This window comes from Aquila chrysaetos, chromosome 6 (genome assembly GCF_900496995.4).
Source record: "Aquila chrysaetos chrysaetos chromosome 6, bAquChr1.4, whole genome shotgun sequence".
Lineage (NCBI taxonomy): Eukaryota > Metazoa > Chordata > Aves > Accipitriformes > Accipitridae > Aquila > Aquila chrysaetos.
In genome coordinates this window covers 17,115,070-17,134,265 of record NC_044009.1, presented here as the reverse complement: position 1 = coordinate 17,134,265, position 19,196 = coordinate 17,115,070, and positions in this window count along the sequence as shown.

Genomic DNA, 19,196 nt, shown 5'->3' with positions numbered 1-19,196 from the left:
CCTAAACGTACCTTCTTACAGGACTGAGGACTAAATCTAGCACTTGATCAATTTTTCCACACCTATCCTTAAGTGAAGTGTCTGTGAACCGTCCTCTTATTGCACTGGTTTGGAAAATTGGAGAATATACACTGGTAGGGAAGTATTGGAGATGAGTGAAATCAAGTTTAAATAACTGCACTTAAAAAAAAAAAAAAAATCCTTGTGCTTTAGTAGCCAGTTTAAGATTGCTTTACTAGCTTTTACACAACGATAAAATATTTTTCATTCTTTTGCTCATAGATAAAATATTTTTTCATGTTCCTAAGTACCCTGCCCACAAGCATATAAACTAATATTCAATTACTGCTGTACTTATCTAGTGCTAGAACATTCAGTATTCCATAGCCTACAGGAAAATGTCATAAAGAACTGAAGAACACAGAATTAACTTAAAAATAACATGATGACTCATTAAAAAAGATGAGAGCTGTTTATATTCAGAATTATGGAGCTTTAAAATAAAATATGAACGGTTGAGATAAAAACTAAACAGTGTAAAAAAAGCCAAATCAAGATGCAATAACTGTTTTCTATTGAATCAGAAAAGTAGAGTTTTGTAACTGAGAAAATTGGAAGCAATTTAAAAAGCTGTAATTTCAGCATACTAAGCAATAGTTCACAAATACTTAAAATTTATTTCCAAAAATTTTTGAAGTGTGTTTTAATCCTGCTTAAAGCATTGAAGAAAACTTCTGTAGTTGCAGGATGGATATTTGTCTCCTGTGTCAGAGTGAGATGATGCTTTCATACTTACATAATATGTCATAGTTTCGGTTGTCCTTTAAAATAGGCTTGTAACAACTCCGGTATGTCAGAATGCATTTTAGTACTTGTTATAGTGACAGCTTTTCTTTTACAGCTCAGAAGAAAATATTGTTGAATGAAAGGTATACTGGTTCTTTGTTTACTTATTAGTACTGAAAGACATGAATGCAACAGTGTGTGTTGATGAAATAAAAAATAATGTGGATGTTAATATATTCAATACATATAATTTTAATTAAGTTGCTTCTCAATTTCTCTCTTAAAGAATATCAAATGACTGTCATGTCATAGAACTTTATTTTCCAGAGTACAGTGACATTTCCTGCACACAACCATTACCAGAGCAAAATTCAACAGATTTTCTGCTTTTCTGTACAAAAGCAGTTGAACAAAATTTTCAGGGTGTCCGTTGGTTCTGGTCAATATAAGGTGCTGGTTTGATTGCATATGTTCAGTAGCTGTAAGAAGTGTGCTCTCAGCTACTGTGCCGCCCACGGGTATCAGTTTTGGTTCCTCAGACTAATGTTGACAGAATAGTTGAGTGTCAGAAATTTATTTTGTGTTTCTGATAACAGGTTTTTTGAAATTTGGTGAAATCACCTGCACTTTTTAAATTGCATCAGTGATTTTAGATTTGGGTATAGGTGACTTGTAGCTCCTGGGACCAAGTACAGTCTGTTTCCAATCTGCAGCAATTTCCCTTTAATTACACTATTCCATGTACTGTCTAAATAATATCTATTTTCCTTCTAATCTTTATTTGGTTTTAAGCTTAAATGTTGAAAGTATATTTGAGTAAAAAAAAAAATTATGTGAAAATTCTAAAGCACAATGAATGCATCCCTTGTGCCAAAAAAGTAGATTTTTTAATATTAAAATCAATAATTTATTGGTATTTTATTTGATAATTTATTAGTTTATGTTGTATTTGTGTGTATTTTGTAAATATATGTGCTGAATGCATAGCGTGTGGTCCTTCTTGTGGACCTTTTCTAAAAGTTTAGACTTCCCAATGGCTTTTCAAGTCTTCACTTCTTCCCTATTGCAGTATCTGATTAATTACTTACTATTGGTGGTGACAAATTGTAAGGATTGAAAGTAAGAACATAGAGGGGAAAATATGAAAGCTGCACCTCCAGAAAGGTTTTCTGCATCCAACAGTTAATATGATTACAGTATTATACCCAGACTCATGTTCCACTTGCCACATATAGCTTTCTGCCTTTGAAAAGGAAATATTCTGTCAGGTTTTCCTTTTATCTTGACTTAAGCTGCTCTGTGATCTTCTGCACAAAACAATTTTCTTATGAACCTTACTGAAAACTCCAGTAAATCAGACAGACCTATGATATCTTTATTCTCTTGTTCTGTTAATTCCCCCTGTGAGCCATTATAGGATTCTAAATGCCTGTGGAACAACTTCTTATTTAATGGTAGCTATCGTCATTTAACTGTCACTAGCACCTTTTAAACTTAAACTCTCTTTGTTTTTGATTGTCTAAGCATATTGCTCCAAATCCACAGCGCCTGTTGCTTGGAGCCTATGATGCTGCTTGCTATCGTGGTACCAGGATGGCTTTTCGTAGGTGTCAGTGGTAGTGAAAGCGAGGTACTTCTACGAAGAGGAGACAATATTCGGCATGCTTTCGAATAGATGAGATGTTTCTAATTTGCAATGAACTGTTAATCAATTTTCTGCAACGAAAAGAGAAAACCTAAGTTGATGTCCTTTTCTCCTTGATAACCTTTGTGTCACTAACCGTGTCAGCAGGCATTAGATACAAATACAATGGTATGATATGTTTTCTCTCTTTTGATTAATCTATGTCTTCAGCCAGAAATGCATCATCTACATGATACAACTCAGGCTGAATGTTTAAAATTACAGTAGTGGCACCTGGGCTCTGAATCCAGCTCTGATATTGTGCATAGTTTGTGGGGAGGACCTCCTCTGAATGCAACTTGGTGCTGCATATTCCAATCCCATCAGCATTTTTGACAAGTCTTTTTCCTTTCTGTAACAGGAGGTTATCTGTGGAGAATACTCTTAACAGTCTGATTTTAGGTTGCTAACCAGAGTCGTGGGAGTTTCCTGCTGGGGATGTCTACTTCTTCCTTTAACTGTACTAGAAACTATACTGGCTCCCAATTTTATGCAGGCCGAATGATGCGTAAATTAATAAAACAGCCTGGGAGCCTGGGGGCAGTGGAATGTAACATGTTAATGAAGTTGCCAATCATTTTTCCCCATAAGTCCATTAAAAACATTGCCGAGGCATGCTGTATTTCTTTCAAATGCATTGGCTTTCAGTTGTGTAGCATAGTGGTCTGCAGGATACCCCAGGTAATAGCGGGAAAAAAGCAGTAACCGAGGTGCTAAAATGGGTGCAGAGATACAGGAATGAATTATGACTGTTCTCTTTCCAGGGATAAGGTCATCCAAGGAGCAGTATAGTAATGTTTGCATGATGTCACACTTGCACATCACCTTGTAGATCTGTTTTCCTGCATGTCTGGTAGCACAGGGGTCTGCGGGGGTAATTCTGAAGTATTTGTACTGCTATGGGAAATAACCAACTGGTAAGACAACCAAAGAGCCACAAAGTTGCGAGAACGCATTGCCTATTGGGGAATGCTTTCTTCATGTGTCCTTTAGACTTAAAAACAGTTTAGAATATGTTTCTAAATACTTTTAGGATACATTTTAGTTCTTTATTTTAGTGACTGAAATACTGGAAAACTATCTTCATAGTAAATTTTTTGAAATGAAAAACACCTATTTGTTTGTACAATCTAAATGAATTCAGTGCTGAAGGTACTTCTAAGCTGAAGGCTCTTCTGTTACAGTCTCATCACTGTACGTCTTTCTGACAGGTGAAGTGCCTCACAAGGCCTACAATCAGGTAGCAGGATAGCTTTTCAAGATAGCTGTGTGAAACCAATCTTTGTCTACAAAGCTCCTGGATTTTGTAGCCTCAGTTATTATTTTCTCTACAGCAGTTTAAGTTTTCTAATTGATATGGTTAGTATCTTATCATTGATGTTTCCTCTAGCTGGACAAATTCCGTGTCATAATACTGCTAATATTCTTTCGGATGTGGTGCCATAGTTATATCTCTAAACTGTATGAAAATGATGTATCTAGCTGGCACTGCTGAATGTCAGCTGTAGCAAATAGAAGTAGGGGTTAGTTACTCTTGATTAAATTGTAAAGTACGCCTCTGTTGGAGTCAGGTGTCGGAGACAGTAACAGTCCTGTATTGCTGACTCACTGACTTCTCTCTGTTATTTAGTGGTCTGTCAAAAAATATTAGCATATACTGATTTGAAAAGCAACACACTGAACAGATTGTTCGAGGTAGGAACTATTTCACGTTTGGGGGAATAAATGTCCTTTCAATGTTTGCAGTTCTGTGGAAACTAAATATAAACACGTTTGAGCTCGCAGGAATGTCGCGCTCTATTTTCAAACAGTAGCTACTCTTAGGTTAGAAAACAGTTCAGTCCTGTAATGTTCTAGGAATGCCAGAAACTTGGCAGGGTTTTTTAACCTCTTCATGATTGTTTTGAGCATAGCTTGGATGTATTCTGAAATTACACATTGATGGTATATCCAGACCAACATTGATATGACAGTGATTGCGTATGTGGGTTTGTATATGGGTTTTTCCATATATTTATATATATATATGTTTTTTAAAAGGAGAATGTCTATGGGAGTTTTTTTTTCTGTGAATCTATGCATAAATTCAGAAATTAGATTTTTTTAGGGTTTATCTGATGATCTGGTGAGCAATGCTTTATGATCTTTGTGGTTTAGACTTAGTCTGCTATTAATTCCAGTGATGCCTACATCTCAGAACCATGCCCTCCACTTGCTAAGGGTTTGTCAGAGGTCGTCTTGTTCATAATAGCATTCATAAGTTGAATAATGTTGTATTGTTCATGCCTTGCTCATTTGTGCTCAGACAGGTTCAGTGTTTACTAGTTCAACTATTATTTAAATGTTTATTAAAAACTAGTATGATAGTTTTCTGCCTGTATTAAGTTAAGCCATTGCCTAATGGTGCACTTACATTCTCAAAGAAAACAAATATCTGTTATTAATATATAAAATGTTAATATTGTTTCTTGGATTTTTGCTGTTGGTTTTGTGGGTTTTTTGTTGTTTTACTCACTGACTTCCACCTTCCAACATTATCATGATAAAGGTGTTTTCGTTATCCTCCCCCCCCATTTTTGTCTCTGCATTCCTGATATATCCATTACTAAAATATTAACTAGTTCCTTAAAAACAGAGCTGCTAATTTCCCACTTACCAATAGCAATTGTGTTAGGGATTTCTGAATAAATTTTTGAAATCTATTTTCTTTTAATATTTTCAATTATTCTGTTTTTTAGCTTTATTTCACTTAGATTTGTTTGCTGTGGCACCTAATTTTCAAGAGCATTTATGCACAGTGTTGTCCTGAATAAACACAAAACTGACATGAAGATTAGGTTGCACAGTTAAACTAAGAAAAAGAAAGAAAAATATTGCATATGTGCATGGGCTAACTCTGGACCCTTTCTCCTTTTCTTAGAGTTTGTTGTACATTTTTCTCAATGTATATGTCATAGTTCTTGCATTTAAAATATTTTGCCTATGGATTTAAATATTTTTGAATGTGAATTTAAAGGGACTAAATTGAGATCATTACACAATTTTGTTACTGAAATAGTCCTCTTGAGTCTAAATAATATTGGCATGTGATGTAAACTGTATTGTATTATGAAGTTGTAGAAAATAGCAGATAAATGATTCCCTTTAATGAACGAATTCCTAAAAGCAGAATCTCAAATACTTCTTACTGTGTTCTTTCCTGTCAAGGTCTTCACATATGAGATTGCAGAAATAGACATAGAGCCTCTGGAATTTAATTTTATTGAATATGTATTGAAATATTTCCTGAAGTGAATTTCTGTTGTCTTCCTGGGATCTAGATTTTTTAAAAAAGGAAGGGGGTGGGGGAAGAAAAGAATTTCCTATGATACCTCTCCAAGCATAAATTGGCATTCTTGTTTATCATCATGTATTTCAGGTATTTATTTGTCCATATTTAGCTAACTAATTCTTTTCAATAAAGAAAAAAAAAAAAAGGAGACATGAGTAGCTAGAGCCAAGATCCAGGTGCTATATCTACTAGCCTGAAAATATTTGAGAACACGAAGAGAGTTGTGCTTCCTACTAGGATGTAAATAGTAAACAGTATAAGGTAAAGATTTTTAGTGACCCTTCTCCACCATGTTCTCCTAGTCTGCAGACATCTGCAGCTTAGGGATGTACTGAAGAACAAAAAGATTACATTTGAGTGTATACAGTGATTTAACGGCTATTGTCTTGAAACTATCTCCTGAACTGGTTAAGATCATGTTTGAGAGACTGTTAAAAGATGTTATTTTCCTTGTAATACATGAATAGGAACATTTTATACAGTATTTCTGTTACCAAACCCATGTTTACTGGCAGGTATGTATAGGTACATTCTTTAGTAAGCAGGGGAAAAAAAAGGGCGATTTCTTTTTCTCCTACAACTGATGAGCGAAGAAAGCAAGTCAGAAGGAGAAAGGAGGGCGGTATTTATTTGGCACAGGTTTCATCAGAATGATATTGGAGGGCACTCACCAACCTTGTGATGTATATCAAAGTTGTTGCACTTTTCTTTCACCTTAACAAAAAAAAAAAAATTAAGGGTCATCTTCAGTTGAAAAGTTTCAGATAAGAATACTAATAACTTTGCAGTTGATCTCATCCTAACATTAATGCTGGGAAGAAATGCAATCTTTGAAAAGCATTTCTGTATTTGGGTTGGGTAGATTGGACATTTTTTCTAATAAAATAATAGAGAAAGAACATAAAGTCTGTACTGCAAAAGCTATTATACTCTTTAAATGTCAGTTCAGTGGTGAAATTATCACTGCTCTGTACAGTATCTATCCCAGACTGCTTATGTCCTTCAGTACGAAATCATACTGAAGGAACTGCTTGACAAATATTTTGAGCAATCTGTGAATATTAGTGGCTTATATCTGTTTTCCAGATCAGCTACTGGAAGGTCTGAAAATTGCAAACTGACGAACACATAAAATGTCTGACAGTTTCTCCTGCAGAAGGCAATGATACATATATCCTCAAGCAAATATTGCGTAATCCATAACAATTATTAGTGAACTGGGTTTTGAGCTCCAGGATTTCATGGGAGTGGAGAGCTGTTTGTAAGAATAATATGTACATACAGCGATTGTGTACAATGTGTCTCTGCATCATTAGGAATAATGTTTGTGCTTTACCAACTTCCTTCTTCCCCAAAAGCAAGAAGGAGAGCTGTGAAATCTTTGCTGTAGGATGCAGCTGAAGGGAATTTGCTGTATGTCTGTTTCATGATGGAAGCAAACTCAGGTCTGTCAAAAGAAATATTTACACGCTTAAAACATGGGGGCGAAAGGGGAATATGGTAAGAAATGTTCCCTGCCCCCAGGCAAAATTACTTGTGTCTAATTTCTGCTAATATTTAATTGCAACATTCAACAGTCAAATGAGTCGATGATTGCTTAACATACTTTGTGTTGAAAAGCTGTCAATGGCCAACCCAGGAGATGGAAATTACATGGTCAAGGACTAATAGAGTTGGAAAGGAGCAGACTTTTCAATTCTTAAATCCTTCTGGGTAAGAAGTGAAATGATGTACTGTGACTAAATTGTGGAGGTAAATTCTTACTGCTAATAGCTGACACTTCCCAATTCTACTGAGTGTATTCAGAATATCTTTTCAAGAGTTTAGAAAGGAAGTTTCTTTTAAGGATTGTGCTGTTCTAGTGTGATAGATACATATACGCAGCATAGACACTATTATTGACAACCGCTTAAAAAATAAAAGACAGAATATCATCTGTGATAGAGTAATTCTGTCAACAAGAAGGATAACAGTAACTTTGCCAAAGAATAAATGTCAATGTCACTTTTGCTTCCATGACTAGAAAAATTGTCGAAGAAATGGGTTTGACCCAGAATGCCTATAGTCAAGAGAAGGCCTAAGTACCAGTTTGGCTGAAATGAATATATTGCCAGGCATTTCCCAGTGAGAGTTTTGAGAAGTTGTAAGCTTTTTTATATATATATATATATATATATATATAAATGTCTGATGTAGGCATTATGTATTTTCACATACATAAATACAATTTAAGATTTTTTTAACTTTTCCATATCTTACAGCCATATATATTGTTCCTAATTTTATAGCTTTTCCTATTGCTATTGCACAGCAAGTTTTCTCAGAGCAGAGACTGCTATACTGAAGAGAGATAAGTATTCATCTCTGATTTTTTTTAAAAGATGTTTGATTGCCAAATCGTGTGCTGAGCATCATGAAAGTTAATCAAAGCCCTTTCAGTCCTACTGCTTGTAGCTGCCAAGCACTTACAGATCCTAGAAGACTTCACTGAAGCTCACAGAAGTTATTTTCGTTGTCTTCAGCAGATTTTAAGTCAGGCTGAAAATGCTGGTGGGTCTCAGAAGGAGTTAATACTTTCAGCAAGCTTCAATCTAACAAGTGGTGACCAGAAATAAATCAAAAAGGAAGGAAGTGCTTTGTAGGCAAAATGCAGTAAAGCTTAATTTGCTTTTCAAATTCCAACTTGTTTACGTTTTACATCAGAAGTTTTGGAGGCATAAATCCCTACTATTACCTTAAGACATTTTTGCCTCATCATGGGTTAGGACACTGACTGAATACACATAGTTTAATTTAAAATTGATTGCCTTTAACAACAGAATTTTTAAAAGCCTTTAGTAATGTCATAATGATAGATAGCATTTAATTTAGTCAAGAATGACCTGATACAGTTGTCTATAATTTACATTAACAATGTTCAACTGACAGTAAATTAAATTAATTCTTCAATTTTATGCAGTTAACATTTAAAAAGCTAACCTCACTTTAAAATCAGTTTGCATTATTTTGAAGACTTGATCGTTAATGTTAACCTCCTATTAAGTCCTTGTTTTCTCTCTTATATGGTTGCTTTAGGGTTTTTGCACTGTGTTTGTGGAACGTTGACCAACAAGAAGTATTTGGTGGTGTGTCTATGACTTAAGTATCTATTGAGTATTGATCTATTCTGTTAAATATAACACTGTAAAAATGTGATTTATTACAAGCAGTCTCATAGTATAGACCAGGAGGTTGGGTTGTTATTTCCTCTTCCATGTTCACTACTACCAAGAAACACCCATGGCTGCAGGCACTTAATTTATAACAACTATATTGCATTGTCTGGTTTTAATTACTCTGGTCTTTTTAGGAAGGCTAAGTATAGATTTATCCCATCTTTGATGACAAGTGTAGCACATCTGATAATTTGATTTTGTTACTATGGCTCTATATCACAGTTGGTGACAGAAAGCTGGAGGAAAAGGCCAAGGATAAAGATTAAAGAGCCTTGGAGTAAAACCAAACAGCTGAAGGTGGTGACTAATGTCTAAGTCCCCTCTGAAGTCTGAGTTCCATCGCAGGGTTTTTTTGTGATGAATTCTGTGAAGCTGTGTTATTTTGCTATATATATATTCAAATATATGTAAGTAAATTTGGACCCTAGAGTATAGAGAAGTGGACATTTCATATCAGTAATTTCAAGTGTGACTACCACAAACAGACTGCTCAGAAAACTAACCCTAGCTTTTCATTTAGAATTTCTGATGGCTAAATTTGTAAGCTCTTTTAGTCAAGCTGATTTGTGATACAGCTCCATTTATTTAGTGATGCTGCACTAACTGCCATTTGGCAACTCAGTTGGAAAACTAAGAAATTAATGATATAAACAGAAGGTGTATTCCCAAAGCTGGATGAAGCTGTGGTGGAAGAGCTTCTGTGGGCTGAATTTTAAACACGATGTTTTTAAACCTCATGTGTGACCTGTGCGTTAGTGGATTGTATCCACCAACTAGGATAGTCCACTTGTGCTCTGTTGATGCAAGCATGTCTTTCATTGGTGCTGTTCCCTATCATTTTGAAGGATATCTGAAAGTAAACTCTAAGCATGTATAGAAAATTTTAATTTCTACCTATAGATTTTGTTTACCCTACTTGGTTGCTATTTTCCATTTGAAGTAGGATGTTAGACAGACCTTGTCTAATCAAAATGGTGTAAAAAGCATGCCTCCAAATCTAAATTGAAGCCTGTTGCAATCAGCAGATGCCCCGCTGTCAGGAGAATGAGCTGCATCTCTACTGTATAACATGTTCCTCTTTAATTGTTTCATTGTCTGTGATCTTACCAAGGAAGTAGTAAAGATTTGGGTTGTATTTACCACTTTCTTTGATGCAGTTGTTAATTCTGTATTTTCATGGTCTTGTCATTCTATTATACTCCAGAGGCCAAATGTAAATTCTATTGAATAAATGCAAGAATGCTTTTCTGCTTTGGCAGGATTAGGTTGTTGAATACAAGGCCACTCCTCTATAGTTACAGTGGCCTTGCAAGGTCCATAGTAAGAATCCTCAAACAGATGCATGATTTTCCAAATTTCTTAGCTTTTAAAAGCAGCCAAACAGAAAATGAAAACTGGGTTGAATTTTAGTCCTCCTGAAGTAATTGCTAAACTCCTCTAGTGAGCTGGACCCAGCTTTTTACCTATTGGTTATATTTCAGTGAAATTAACTTCAATTTTTAATGAATTAAAATATTGTTTTTTAAAAAACTAATCATCAATGGGGGAGGGGGGAAGCTGTAAATACTGGGCAATGAACAGATTGTCAGCTGCTGTAACTCAGTGTAGCTTCATAGAATTGAGAGGGGCACCTCACTTAACAGTACTGAAGAACTAAGCTATTGAAATGGCATAAAAAATGAAAAAGAATTTTAGAATAATAATCTGAGGAAACAGAGTAAAAAAAAAAAAATTAGGAATTGCTTCTGTGAAAGGAGTCACACATCCATGTACGTGGTAGTTGTGTTAATGAAAAGCATCAGTATTGAAGCTGAATGTTGTCATGGAATAGTTAGTTCTATTTTTTTAAACATGCAAAACTTCCATGAATTGAAAGGGGATAAGAACAGCAAGTTCACAATATATCCCTTCTTACCTGTTAAGATGGTTAATAAAATTATTAGCATTGCCTGTCTGGAATTCTCATGATAATGGTAGACCCTAGTTGTAATGGTAGAAGGGCTGAGATGCTCTCATTCAGCCAAATAAGTTGAAGTAGTATTTAGCTGTGAAACTGCCACGTGTTTCAGACGGTTACCTTGTCACGCAGTAGTTTGTGTAACTATGTGTATGTTATAATTTACTTAACATAAATACTTTATTAGATGTTTAGACCAATTAATTTGAAATAGACTCCACTCCTCTGTTAATTTTTGACATAGGAAAGACTGTAATTGTCTTGCAAACTATCAGCGTTTGGAATATTTAAATCTACGGTGAGCTGCAAACTGCTTTGTATTTACCCTTCCATAGAAAATGGAGGTTGAATAATGTTGTCATGTTAATTTATTTTAGCAAACTGGATTGCAAAGTGCTGAATTTACAGTCATTTTATAAGCATGTAAAATATTATGGCATACAAGACTCATATAATGTAGTGCAGATAGGTTAGTACATATGCATAGACCATTTCAAAACATTTACATTTTTGCCACTTTTGCTAGGGCTAGTTGGATCCGTTTATGAAACAGATTGACTCTTTTTTTTTTTTTTTTTTTTTTTACAAAGATGGCATTGGTTTATGTATCCTAAATATTAAAACCTTTTTCAAAACAAAAGCAATGAAATTAGTTTTTTTATGTTTTAACTTGTCATGCAGTTTGTACTAAGGCTTTCAATACTGCTTTATCATCACAATTTCTTTTCATTTGACATTCTCTGGATGTTACATCTTTGCACATTAATTTAAAGCATTTTTTTCCAATTTAAAATATCTTACATAATTGTAACATGCAGCTTATTACTCTATTAAATTAGATGCATTTAGATTTTTTTAAAGAGTCTTCAATGAAGCAGTTATAAAGCCTTTTCAAAAAAAAAACCCACATAAAAAATTGGGGCTGAACATGAATGAGGTTGCTTTGAGTTTTGTTTTCTGTTGCTTTTTTGAAGAAATGAAAATAGGAGAGAGCAAGAGGTTATTGCTAATATGTATCAGCTATTATCATAAAAAAGAATCATGTTGTTTGAGTTTTGTTTTGACCAAAACACTTATAAACAGTAAAGGTTGCAGTTGAATAGTGTCTTTTATAGGATGCTCTTAAGAGAAGCTAAACAATTTTCTTCATTTGTGGATAATAAACTGATGCACTAAGATTAACAATTACTATGCTTAAAATTTAGGACTTTTTGGACTGATTTTTTAATTTTTAATCTCAGTTGGACTGTTTCTGCTTATTTCTGGAAGTTTTGGATTTAGCTTAAGGGTGTTACCTCAGGTAGAACATCAAAAGAAGATATAGGTTCTGATTCTGAGTTCTCTTCATTAACAAGAGGGTTTTTTCTCTGCATTTCCACACTTTTTTTTTTTTTTTTTTTTTTTGTCTGGGCAGTTTCTAAGTAAGATAATGCCACTAGGTTTCTACTTGGGAAATTGTGTCTTGTTGACTATTTTCTGGATATTTTCACCTCTTTCATTGCATGTTTTTAGAATGTTGTAAGTGTGTGTATATAAAAAGCAGCACTGAAATTAATTGCATCTTGTATGTACACAAGAACTAGTTTATAGTATTTTAAACTGCAAAAGCAGTGGTAGTGTTTGTGGAAACAGAATTTAACTCAGTTGGTGGACTGCATATATATCCCTAAGCAGTTATTGCAATATCTTATCAAATTAATGAACAAGACATAAAGCTTTTTGCAAATGCAATTTTTATGAAACAATCTTAAGAACTGTTTGCTGGAAAGTTGCCTAATCACTGCATTACCTGGGTAAATGGCAGGGTTTTAAGTGTTTTGAATTACTAGCAGAAATATGCTGAACTACACTGCCAAAGAACAGTTAAAATTATTGCTTTTGTTGATGGGGGTAAATCACTGAGCAAATTTTGACTATTGAGCAAATTTGTAAAAATAGTCCTGTTTAATTGTAGCAGATTGGAAATGTGATGCATGTATGTCATGAGGTCAAGCACCCATAAATATCAAACCATTCTTCTACTAGTTATTCAGCATAGTTACAGTGCAGTGTTTGGCTTTAGGGGCAAGTGAACTGTATGTGAAGAAAACCAGTAGTCTCTCAGAGGCTGTTCTCCCTAAGGGTTGTGATTTGCCGTTGTTGTAGTCCGTGCAAAATCTGTGCAGCAGACCAACACTTACTAATAGTTAGCGAAGTTATCAGCCTAGAGCAGGATTTCTCAGTCATTTTAAGATGAAATGTTGAATTGTATGATTGGATAATTTTCTATGTAAAATTATCTGTAGATATACAAATACTTATTCACATTCATGATCAAATCAATTCTGAAAGCTGAAATAACTTTTGCTAGAGTCCGCTTCATTTGAAGAATACCTTGCTGCAGTGATTGTTGAGAAGATGGTTGAAACACTTTTATTTCAATCTGAAGTGGACCTTAACTGTCATGGGTGGTGTTTTTGTTTGTGGGGTTTTTTTTGGGTTTTTTTTTTTTTTTTTTAAATAAAGCTAGAAATCATAATTAAAAAATCCTTTGTTAAAAAGCAATGCTAGAAATAATTATTAAACCCCCCTCTATTAAAAAGATTTGGGAATAAATTTTATTTAATGAAAGCTTAAGTATGTCAGAAAAAAAAACCTGTACTGGAATACTTTTGTTCAGGTCATTGCAAAAGAGCTAAAATGGGTTAAGATCAAGTTAGTTGTTCCATGGTGTGATGTGTGGCTTTCTGCTGATGGATTTTACCTATATGGTGTGTGTGTCTTTGAACACAATGAAGCTGCAAGGATGTACTAAATCAAGTTAAAGATATTTCTAGTTTAGTGTCTTATCTCTGGCAGCGTCCATAACTATGCATCTGGGATGTGAGATTGTCAAAAGGTCTCCCCATTGCGCATTGTGAAGAATCTTGGTTCATTCTAAATTTGCTGCCTGCTAGTTTAGTTTGATGTTTTCATATTCTTGTATAAAAGACAGTAAACAATTGCTTCCTGTTGATCTTCTCTGTGAAGTTCCTGAATTCATAGCTGTCCTTTCCTCATTCAGTCATCTCCAAACTGGAGTACCCTTGTGTGTTTAACCCTTTCTTTTATGGAAGCTGTTCAATAGCTGTAGTTAAACTGGTTGCCCTACACTGAATTTTTTTTTTTTTTTTTTTTTTCTTTCCCTAATCTCCTCTTTGAGGATGAGGCAGTCACAACTGACTTCTCAGGGTGTACTGAAGGAGAGCTCTCTTATGCTTTCTTTCCTTGAGCAAGAGGTGAGGTACTGCTACCCAAATCCGGGATTCCTCAGAAATGCTTTTTTTTGTTGTTGTTGGTTTTGGTTTGGTTTGGGTTTTTTTTTGTCCCCTCCAGAAAAAGTTCCCTGAAGACAGACTTTAAGGATTTTCTGTATTGGTCCAGAATTTCTTTCTGCATTTTATTTCTTCATTGGTTTGCATTTGTTTGGAAGTGATGTACATGTTTAATGAGCATATGTCACATATGGGCATGTGAGCACCTTTCTTCTATGGGAAATCCTAGAGAGGCAAGTAAAAGTCTTAATTATGGATTCTGAAGTTATGGTCAATGTTAGATGGTGTAGAAGTCACCCATGAATGTCTATTTTGATAAATGCAGAAAGTACTTACTTTGTCATGATAGCAAAGTACCATTTCTGGACTTCTTAATATTAAACATGGAAGAGCTGTGAAATCACAATTCACAGCTTTTTCAAATGAAAATGTTTAATTAGTCTGATGTATTTAGATGACTAGAAAGGGACACTAGTAAAATAGCTGTAAGAAAAGACATATGGAGACTCAGATGGTCAAACGTATATAGTAATAAACCCCAACACACCCACAAAAAAAAAATTCCTTCTGTGAAGGTGCTAAATTTGCACAACACTATCAAAAGAAAAAGGCTAAGATGGTAGCAAGGACAGGGTGAGTTCACAAGCTGATCTTTCAACAACAAAGATGAAGAGGTAAACTGCTAATCTTTTGCCAGATGTTACCGCAGTCATGCTGAGCGGTAGGAAGAGATGCCTTACATGACAGTATCTGAACTAGCTATCAAAAGGTGTAGTTAACACAGAGGTGGACATTGAAAAAGGCTGGGATGATTTAAGATTTCAGTGCTGTTTGCTGTTTCCAGGACATTGGAGCTCTTTCATGCAATTGAGTCCTGTTACAATCAAAGCTAACAAATAATACTGTCAAAGCAGTTGTAGCTGTTCTTGGGCCTTAAGTTATAGACCTCTATTCTAAACAATGTAGCTGGTATTTTGGTTAGATTTGAATTTAACATTGTATCGACTTGTTTCTGTTCCTGCTGGTGTCAGTGGCTGGAATCCCATTTGCTTTAGTAGCAGTGGAGTTGGACTGTATTTGCATAAGCCCCAAACCATCCAAAATGTTAGAAGAGAATGTAGGAGAGAACTGATGGCAGCTGGTTAAGTTTGACATACTCCTGAATTGAAGCAAGCTCCAAGTGAAGATGCTGAAGTGCCGTGTACAGCACATTCCAGCACAGGTTACATGAGCAGTGGGCAGCTGCTGTGCTTGCGTGTACTGCTCTGCAGGGATTCAGCCCAGTGTAGCCGCTATTACTTTGATTAAAATAAAATGAGGCTTATACCGGCTAGAAGAGGACACTTGCTTAGTGAGTGTGAAGGCTAAGGCTAATTTAAAGTAGCCACTTTTCTACAATCTGCTAAGAAAGAAATCATACGTATCTCACCGTGTGCTGAATCATGTCTGAAACTTACAAATCTGATAAAGTTGGACAGGAAATTTTCATGTGTTTCAGTTAAAATTTTCTAATGTATTCAAATTCAGACAATCTTTCTGGAAGTTTTGGGGGAGGTTGGAGTGGGAGAGATTAACCTGTGATGAATATTTGGATCAGTTTAAAAAAAAAAAAAAATCATAGTTATATAGATCACACGAGGTTTGAAGGGGCCAGATAAATGGAGTAGGTTTTGTTCATAAATTTTTTTTGCATTAATAATAATTTCAGTGAATTAGCGTGATATAGTAGATAACTGACACTACTTTTTACCGACTCTCTTGAAAAAGTAGTATGAAATAGTGCACAATAGTCTCCCTAGAATGGTTTCTCTCTGAGAAGCTATAGTTCCATTTTAAGACTGATGTGGTGTCAGGAGGCTGCTGAGCAAGGGCGAGAATAAGAGAAAAGCGAGAGAATCAAAACTTCTGCCATCTCCAAGTACGCTTTCTACATTCAGTATTCCTGAAAATATTTGCGTGACCTCCTTCATTTGTGCATTGCAAAAGCACGACTGCTTTTGTATGAGGCTTTTTTCACCCTTCCCCAGTTTTGTGCCCTTGTTTCTTTCAGATATAAGTCCAGGTTAGTTGCATAATTTCTATTTCATATCAGAATTTAGCAGTGGTTTTATCAAGAAGTGCTGAAAAGTATTCAACATAAACTCTTTTCTTTAAAAGTGCTTATGAAAGTGTGAATCAAATGTAGAAATCCAGGACGCAGAGGAGGCAGCTCCCTCTGTGTATCTCTGTCTCAGCATTTCAGTATGTGTATGAGTGTATTCCCTGAATCTCTCTCAGAACTACAGTAAAAAGGCAGTGTTCCCCAAAGCAAGAAATAAAACCATGGAAACGAAGATGCAACTACCCATGCTATGAGAGCTTGATTTATTATTTTTTTAAAAAAAGCTTCTATCTAGCGTATAAGAAACTTTTGTAACTTTGAAGATTTATGAATACATATGTCTTGATCACAGCTGAAAGAGGTTTGTAGTTGTGTTATAGGCTTATGAATTCCTTAGCAAGCCAATTATTTTTTAATAAAGTATGTCTGTGAAATCTTTTGGAGTTGCTTTTGTTTGGAGCTTCTACTGGGAAATATTTTTTGTAAAACATACTTTAGAGGGAATGAAAAAAGCTGGCAGGTATAAGGATGGAATAAAGTCTGTAGGAAGTTCTACTGGAATAGTCTTGAGTCTAGAGAAACATCTTGAATGTGGGGAGAGGAGGAGAGGTTTTTATAATCTGAGGTAGTTTTGGCACCCACCAGTTGTGTGTTCATGCTGTTTACTTTGGATAATATAATTTGTGCTTCACTCAAACACTTTTTAAGTGCCTTTAGTGTGTTTAATAAAAAGCTGGATTTTTATAAAATGGCATTTAGTGTGCTATTGATATGCTGCTTTATCACCTACCTACGGGGAGTTGCAATTACATAGATCATATCTTGTGTGAAACAAGAACTTGAAGAGATCTCTACCGGGTTCAGTGAGCCCATTTCTAGCAATGATCACAAGCAGATTTCTATACAGGAGCAGGATAAGCATATGTAATATTTCTTAAAGCTTTTCCAAACTCCAGTTATTCTTGGAGCAGGGACTTTATGAGTTTCTGTGTATTTAACCTTCAACAGATTCCTTTTATATCAACTTGGTTCAGGCTGCTTTTGGACTCTTATGAAAAAATAGGTATAGGTTATAAAATGTGAGAATATTTTTCTCAGTGAATGCTTCAGAAATCGCATGCTCTTTTAACACAACTTAGTACTTTGAGCTTGAGGAGCCCTGGTCCTAGTAAAAAATCAATAAAACTATGTCATTACAGCCATGCCTGCCAATTATGGTTAGATTCATATGGTCATCTAAGACTATAAATTTCTGCCAATCTCTTAGTTGCAGATGTTCCAGCTGCGAAGACCTGTGGTACTATTTATTCTGCTCTTTTTTCCCTGATGATCACAGGGGAAAAATATTGTCCATACCCAGAGTACTCCTGAGACTGTAACCCTTATTCTGAAAGTACCTTTCAATCTTTCTCTTCATGCTGAGATGATGGCAATAGTTCTTTTTAGCACTCATGTTTATTTCAAACTCCTGCAGCTCACAAAATTAATTTCTGTTGGAAACAGAATGTCATCATGAGGCTGGTTATTTTGACTGGGCTTTTACTTTATCCCCTCTACAAAGCAACTGATTTACTTTCTATTAATTATGCATCGGCTATAGGGACTGCCTGGTGGTTTTTCTTCAGAGCATTCAGCCATTAAAGCTTAATCTCAGGTCTGCTGTTTTAAAAAGTAGAGATGACAGGAAGGGGAAGGTTGTAGTAGAAAGAGGCTGTTTTACCCTGAAGCGTAAAGCACATCCCAGCTGTAGGATGCCAGAGGATTGTTATTGTGTGTGATGCATTATGTTGTACTTACTTAGAGCACAATATTACTTGTCACAACCCTTTCTTTTTTTTTTTTTTAAACCCTATGAGCATAAGCAAAGGAAATTCCAACAAATTGCTTTTTAACTAATTATAAGAAATCGAGTAACACGAGTACCTTATTCCTTTCTGAATAAATATAATGAGATTTGAACATTGCTTCATCAGGAGAATGGCCCAATACAATAGTTTATTGAACCATGAAAGATTCATTAAAACTACCTTGCAAGGTTTTTTTGGAAAATATTTTATGCAGCATACTTTGGAGTTGTTTTTAAAAGAAAAAACAAAAAAACAAAACCACCACAGCCAAAAAAGCCTAAAGCAGTTACTGCATGTATTTTTTTATCCATTTTATAACACTAGACAACATAATTTGTTCTTTATTAGCTATTATGTTATGAAGATGGTTACAGAAAAATCATTATATCTGAGCTGTACTTCACTTGTTGGAGGTTGAGGTTTATAGCCAGATGAATTCAAAAGTAACTGGATGTTACGCTCTGGGATTTTGCACAGACATTCAGGAGTTGGTGATAATTTTTGAAATTCCAGAAAATTTCATTTCCTCGTTGAACTAAATGAAAAAGCTATTCTTTTTCCATGATCTGAGTTTTGGTTTTTTTCACTGACAGACAGAGACTGGGGCTGTTTCAGAATGATCTACAGAAGGTACTAAAAGATAAATTATGATTTATTTTTTTTTAAATTGAAATGTCACAGTGTTTTGAGGAAATGGGTCAGAGTCTGAGTTTATTAATTTTTCTGGTGTGTAGTCTAATGTTTGGAGTGTCTGAGAGAGAGGATTCAATTGTATTTTGTCTTCTGGTATGTTTTGCTTCGGATGTTACTGAGCATGGTACTTGCAAGAGGCAAATATATTTCAAATGACTTCTACATCTAATAACTCCACCTGAGTTCTGTTGCATTGGAGTTATGTGTATGCTCATCATGCACAGGGATCCCTGTACAGTGTCTGCTCTTGAGCTGCGGGTTTCTAGTCTTACACCCCTGGGAGTCACAG